The 6,576-nt window shown below is 55.7% G+C and overlaps 1 non-coding gene across 1 annotated transcript; it reads right to left on the bottom strand.

Moving 5' to 3' along the window:
• Positions 1 to 4,501: 4,501 nt before the first annotated feature.
• Positions 4,502 to 4,627, bottom strand: LOC129479978 (U6atac minor spliceosomal RNA). Its single transcript, XR_008656894.1, has one exon. It is a non-coding gene; the product is annotated as a U6atac minor spliceosomal RNA (small nuclear RNA).
• Between the last annotated feature and the right edge of the window lie 1,949 nt (positions 4,628 to 6,576).

Raw genomic sequence — 6,576 nt, 5'->3', positions numbered from 1 at the left:
CCTGCTTTTTTTTTTTTTTTTTGAGATGGGGTCTTGCTCTGTTGCCCAGGTTGGAGTACAGTGGTGTGATTACGACTCACTGCAGCCTCAACCACTTCGACACGAGTGATCCTCCCACCTCAGCCTCCCAAGTAGCTGGGACCACAGGCACATGATACCATGCCTGTCTAATTATTTCATTTTTGAGACAGAGTTTAACTCTGTCACCCAGGCTGGAGTGCAGTGGTGCCATCTCAGCTCACTGCAATCCCCACATCCCGGATTCAAGCGATTCTTGTGCCTTGCCTCCCCAGTAGCTGGGATTACAGCCCTGGCTATTTTGTGTATTTTTAGTAGAGTTGGGGTTTTGCCATGTTGGCCAGGCAGGCCAGCGAATTTTTGAATATTTAGCTTTGCAGAGACAGGGTCTCACTGTGGTGCCTAGGCCTGTCTCAAACTCCTGGCCTCCGGTGATCCACTTCTGCCTCCTAAAGTGCTGGGACTGCAGGCGTGAGCCATTGTACCCAGCCCCCCTAAAATTATTTAATTGAATATCTGATGTTCAGATTTCCCCTGTTGTCTTAGTATGTTTTAAAAAAGTGTGCCTGTATGTGCACACATACACGCATATACACATCACATGCACGTGTACACATATATATATGCATGTAGTGCACACCTGTACATGGGTGCACACAAGTACATTTATGCAGCAAACCACAGCATGTGTATGTGTGTGTAGATGTACCTGCAAGGTATGTGTGCATAGGGTATGTGTGTGCACATGCACAAATGCATGTATGTTTGCACACATGTATGCCTGTGTATGGAATCGGGATCCAGACAAGGTCTTCACCTGCATCTGGTTAGTTTACCTCAAGCCTTTTTTTTTTTTTTTTTTTTGAGATGTCTTGCTCTGTTGCCCAGGCTGGAGTGCAGTGGCGTGACCTCAGCTCACTGCAACCTCTGCCTCCCAGGTTCAGGTGATTCTCCTGCCCCAGCCTCCTGAGTAGCTGGGACTACAGGCACCCACCCACCACGCCCATCTAATTTTTGTATTTTTAGCAGAGATGGGATTTCACCATGTTGCCAGGCTGGTCTCAAACTCTTGACCTCAAGTGCTCCGCCTGCCTTGGCCTTCCAAAGTTCTGGGATTACAGGCGTAAGCCACCGCGCCCAGCCCCTCAAGTCTTTAAATCGCCAGGTCATCCCTCTTTTTTCTGTGCCATGTATCATTGAAACCAGGTCGTTTATCCTGTGGCCTCCTGGTCTGGTTTTGCTGAGTGCGTCTCCATGGGGCTGTTCAGCATCTTCCTGTCTCCTGTGTTCCCTGTAACCTGGCAGTGGGGGATGCAGCCAGCCACGCTCCATGCACCCACCACAGTGGGTGGTGCTGTGTGCGTGTTCAAACAGCTGACTCATCAGCAGATTGGTTTCATTTAATAAACATCTTTCCAGTCCTTACTTATGTCCTATGTTAAAAAACATACGGGAGTTTGCGCCCATGACAGACGTGATGGACGGGGACGCACACAGAGGCCAGGCGAATGCTGTCACCACGCTTGCCATTCTCACTCTTCTGGGGTGCCTTTCTGGTGGTTTCCATCGATGGGAACCATGCACAGGTGGGGTCCATCTGTGTCATTTAGGAAAACAAGCTGTGTGCCACATCCTGCTCTTCAGCCCATGAAGGAAGCTCTCAAACACTGTGGTGGGGTAAGGTGTTGGCCGTGTGGATTCACCGCCACAGCAAGGAGCTCCCTTAGGGTCAAGGATGAGTTCTGAGAAATAGGAGAAAAGAAGGACTCAGTGAAGAGGAGAATCAGGTATGGTTATCCAGAGGAAGGGCAGAGGATGCTGAATCCCAGTAGAGTGATGCCCGCTCCTGGGCTGTGGGCTGAGATGGCATTTCACGCCCTTGGGGGAGACCCTGACCCTCACCACCAAGCCTGACGGGTGCAGGGGAGCAGGGGGCGCAGGTACTGTTAAAGGCGAGATCCACTTGGCAAAGATTTTATGTAACTCAACTAATGAGGGGACCTGTAAGATGTTACAACCGCTTGAAAGTACTACACTTACGCAGGCAAACGAATGCTGAGACAAATTGCAAATAGATTCAAAACTGGCAAAAGGTCAAAATCCACAGTAATAATCACATCCCACTGGGCAGGCACATTCAGCTTCCTACAATTTCTTTTTTTTTTTTTTTTTTTTGAGACGGAGTCTCGCTCTGTCGCCCAGGCTGGAGTGCAGTGGCGTGATCTCGGCTCACTGCAAATTCCGCCTCCCGGGTTCCCGCCATTCTCCTGCCTCAGCCTCCCGAGAACTTGGGACTACAGGTGCCCGCCACCACGCCCGGCTAATTTTTTGTATTTTTAGTAGTGACGGGGTTTCACGGTGTTAGCCAGGATGGTCTTGATCTCCTGACCTCGTGATCCACCTGCCTCGGTCTCCCAAAGCGCTGGGATTACAGGCGTGAGCCACCGCGCCCGGCCAGCTTCCTACAGTTTGGAGCTGTGAACAGTGAACAGCAAAGACCAAAGGTGGAGAGGACCTGGATGGTTGCTGAGACTCCTTAGGTTGAGCAGAGGGTTTTTTCCTTATGCCTATTTCAAGGTCTGTTTTTCCTTGTAGTCGACTCGTCTGTCAAAACCTTGGTGAGCAGGAGGGAGGGTTCCCATAAGGCCTTTTGGGGAGGGAAATACCAGAATATGGGGTAACCCCGAGGGGAGGGGCTGTAACAGAGGAAGGCCGCTTGGTAGCTTCGTTGTCGGGGTGCAGGGGGCGAGCTGGGCTGCGGTTTCCAACCCCAGGCTGAGCCCTCACCTGGATCAGCCCACTCTCTCCTAAGGGATGCAGCCAGGCTGTGGCTTTAACGTGGCTGGTGTGCTGACTGCGCAGGCCTGAGCCCTGGAGCGGCGCGCCCTTGGCCTGCCTATTTTCCCCATCCCAGGCCTCAGTGCCGGGCCCTCCAGCTCCCGGGGCCTGCGCCTCCCTCAGCCTTGGCTGTCTCAGCAGGTGGCACCGCGTCCTTCCCCGGAGGGGGACTGAAACCCTGCAGTTACCCCTGACCCTGCCCTCCACGGCTATTGGCACATCTTTTCCAGAACCCAGGGCTCTCAGCCCCTCCATGGCGCCCGCACCCGGCCTCCGGCCTCGCCCCGCCGCAGCCGCGAAGGTCTTCCCGCTGCCATCCTTGCCTGCTGGGCTGTTCTCAGCGTGGCCGCCGGAGGGATGTCCTTTGAGCTCATTCGGTCCCGTCCCTCCCCTGCGGGAGGTTCTCCAAGGTCTCGCCCTTGCTGAGGGTCGAAGCTCAGGTCCTTGCACAGGTCCCTGGGGCCCCGGGCCAAACGGGTCGTCCCCTGATCCCCCTCCTGGCCCCTGGCTCCCCTCCAGCCCCGGGGCCTTGCGGGGCCCTCCCTGCGTCTCAGGGCTCCGAGGTCCTCGCGCCTCCTTGGATCCGGACTTGGGTGTGGACCTCCCCGTCCGTCCTGCTCGCTGGAGCAGGTCTCCACGGGGCTCGGGGCGGAGGCTCTGGAATGGCCGGGAATGCGCTCCGGGCGGGCAGCGGCTTCGCTCGGTAGCTGCCGTATCTCCGGGTCGTGCCCAATGCTTAGTTTTCTGTGAATGCAGAAACTTCCGTCAGGCTTTGAACGAGGCCCTGAACGTTTGCGATGCTGGGGACGCGCCCGTCAACCCGCCGAGCCGCCCTGTGCCTCATGCGGCGACCGGGGCGCCCTCGGGAGACGGGCCCTGCCAGGTGTCGAGACGCGAACATGACCCAATGCCAAGAAGGGGCGGTGAAGATGAACGGAAAAGCCCCAAGCAGCGGCGGAACGGCGCACCCGTGCACATGTGCGACCCGCGCCCGTGTCCCAAGGAAAGAAGATAAAAGAAGATAAAAAATGCCCCGAGCTTTGCGGTGGCTCACGCCTGTAATCCCCGCACTTTGGGAGGCCGAGGCGGGCGGATCACCTGAGGTCAGGAGTTCAAGACCAGCCTGGCCAACATGACGAAACCCCGTCTCTACTAAAATTACGAAAAATTAGTCAGGCGTGGTGGCAGGCGCCTGTAATCCCAGCTACTCGGGAGGCTGAGGCAGGAGAATCGCTTGAATCCAGGAGGTGCAGGTTGTAGTGAGCCGAGATCGCGCCATTGCACTCCAGCCTGGACGACAGAGTGAAACTCCGTCTGAAGAAAAACAAAAAAAAAACAAAGAAAAAGAAAACGGCCGGGCGCGGTGGCTCACGCTTGTAATCCCAGCACTTTGGGAGGCCGAGGCGGGCGGATCACGAGGTCAGGAGATCGAGACCACAGTGAAACCCCGTCTCTACTAAAAATACAAAAAAAAATTAGCCGGGCGTGGTGGCGGGCGCCTGTAGTCCCAGCTACTCGGAGAGGCTGAGGCAGGTGAATGGCGTGAACCCGGGAGGCGGAGCTTGCAGTGAGCCGAGATCGCGCCACTGCACTCCAGCCTTGGCTACAGAGCGAGACTCCATCTCAAAAAAAAAAAAAAAGAAAAAGAAAACGATGGTTAGATGCCACGAAGTAGGTGGCAATGCCTTAACCGTATGCGTGTTGTCAGGCCCGAGGGCCTCTTCCATCCTTGTCAAGGGGAGTGCTAACCTTCTCTCCTTTCATACAACACGCCTTGGTTTTTGTGAGGCATCTTATTTAAGGACCAAATCTTCAATCACCTTGCGGTGAGGGCGACTTCTTGTTCGCTATCCATGGAGGTACATTTATAAACATGCCAGTGTCCAGTGGGAAACCCAGCTATTCGCATTCAATCGTCTTTATTAATTTGAACGTATAAGAAAAAAAAATCTACCATTTTTCGTGCCCTAATATATTCATAAAAGTAGCCAATTAGAAGCTGAGGAGAACAAACGGAAGTCCCGAGTGTCCTTCAGAGAAGTAGATTCCCCCGGAAACAAAACAGGGCGGGCGCGCACCTCCTGCGGCGACACGCCTAGCAGACGGCGGAAGGCGGGAAGAACTGTCTACGGAAGTGGAAGTTTGGTAACGAATCAGAGAACAAGGATCGGAAGATCCGTTCCACGGACTTCCGGACGCGGCCCTGCCCCGGGAACTGCGGGTGTTCAAGACAAGACCCTGTGGTGCGCGGGACGCCGCCTGCGCATGCGCTGCGCGGGCTCCGCTACGTTCTCGTAAGCTCTGCGCGGTCTTGGGTGGCGAGTTCGAGCCTTAGAACGGACAAGTGCCCTGGAACCGGTTTCGGCTCTGGCGTCCGCGCGTGTCCTCGGGCTCCAGGTTACAACGTCAGTATTGGCGCCTTGGCGCGGTCCCGTCTTGCTCTCGTCCTCCGTTTCGTGGACCCCCGGGCGGTTCTGGCGCCCCGCAGGCCGGGCCCCTCCCATCGCCTCGATGGGCAGGGCTCTGCGAGGCTCGGGGACCGGGGACGCGCGGCCTTCCTGACAAGGAGCCCGAGGGTCTGCGCAGCCTGGGGCACCACCTGGCCTGGTGAGGATGATCGCTGTGTGCGCGATGCACCTGAGCCCTCAACACCTCTGCACATTCATGCACGTGCCCATACATGGGTGCACACACGTCCTTACACGTATGTACATACGCATGTCTACACACGCCCATGTCTACACGCGCACATGTCTACACATGCACGTCTGCACACGCACATGTCTGCACACGAGTCAGGTGCAAGTGCACGCATGGATGGTGGACAGGCGTTTACACACGTGAATATGTGTATACACATGCAGACACATGTGCCTGCCCACATGGATGTGTGCACAAACAAGCACAGAAGTCCTCAGTGGCCCACTCCTGGTGGCCATGTGCTGTGGGCTGTGAATGGCCATACTCATTTCTCAGAGCTTTTGAGTTGTGTGTGTTTCCAGTTGTGCATATTAATTAGAAAAAACAAAAGTGAATTTGTACGTTAAGGCAGGTCCTTAAGTTTCCTTAACTTCCTCTCCCTGGAGACCTGGCCGGCTGGGTTTGGCACTGCTGCAGAAGGCTAGCCGCACCCTGAGTCAGGTCTTCTCCAGAAGGTTCAGAGTAAGCCCTGGATTACAGATAGGAAACCAAGTGCATGAGGAAGGCACTGCTCACCCTGCAAAGACGGTCAGGGTGTGGGGCAGGGAGCAGCAGCCTGGAGGTCAGAGCCGGGACCTTGTGGGCCGAGAGTGGTGTGCCTGGCTGGTGATCTTTGGCAGTGGGAGGCCTGGTGTCACCCTGGGGCCCAGACTGTGAAGGACTGGTGGCTTTGGGGATCTGCGTGATCCAGGGGGCGCAAGCATCTGCCCAGCTGGCGTTCTGTGCACTGCCCACCTGCCTGTGTTGTCTTGAGGATGGGGTTTGCTAAAATGCAGATTCTTGTCTCTTCCCTAGTCTGAGTCCAGGGTCTGTGGTCAGGCCCCGGAATCTGTATTCATTGAGGCCCTTCGGGTCCTGCCATCATAGCAGCCTGTCTTTACTTTGGGTGGAGGTCGGAGGTCTGCACGTCACCCAGGAGACTTACCAGTGGTAACCCAAGAAGAGGGAAGATGGCAAGAGGGTCTTTGCGGGGTTGGGAGGGCCAGGCTGGAAGGACCTGGGAGGCCACAGCACCCTCTC

The sequence above is a fragment of the Symphalangus syndactylus genome, chromosome 3 (genome assembly GCF_028878055.3).
Source record: "Symphalangus syndactylus isolate Jambi chromosome 3, NHGRI_mSymSyn1-v2.1_pri, whole genome shotgun sequence".
Classification (NCBI taxonomy): domain Eukaryota; kingdom Metazoa; phylum Chordata; class Mammalia; order Primates; family Hylobatidae; genus Symphalangus; species Symphalangus syndactylus.
The sequence above is the reverse complement of the archived record's forward strand: the minus strand, read 5'-3'. Positions and strand labels throughout refer to the sequence as shown.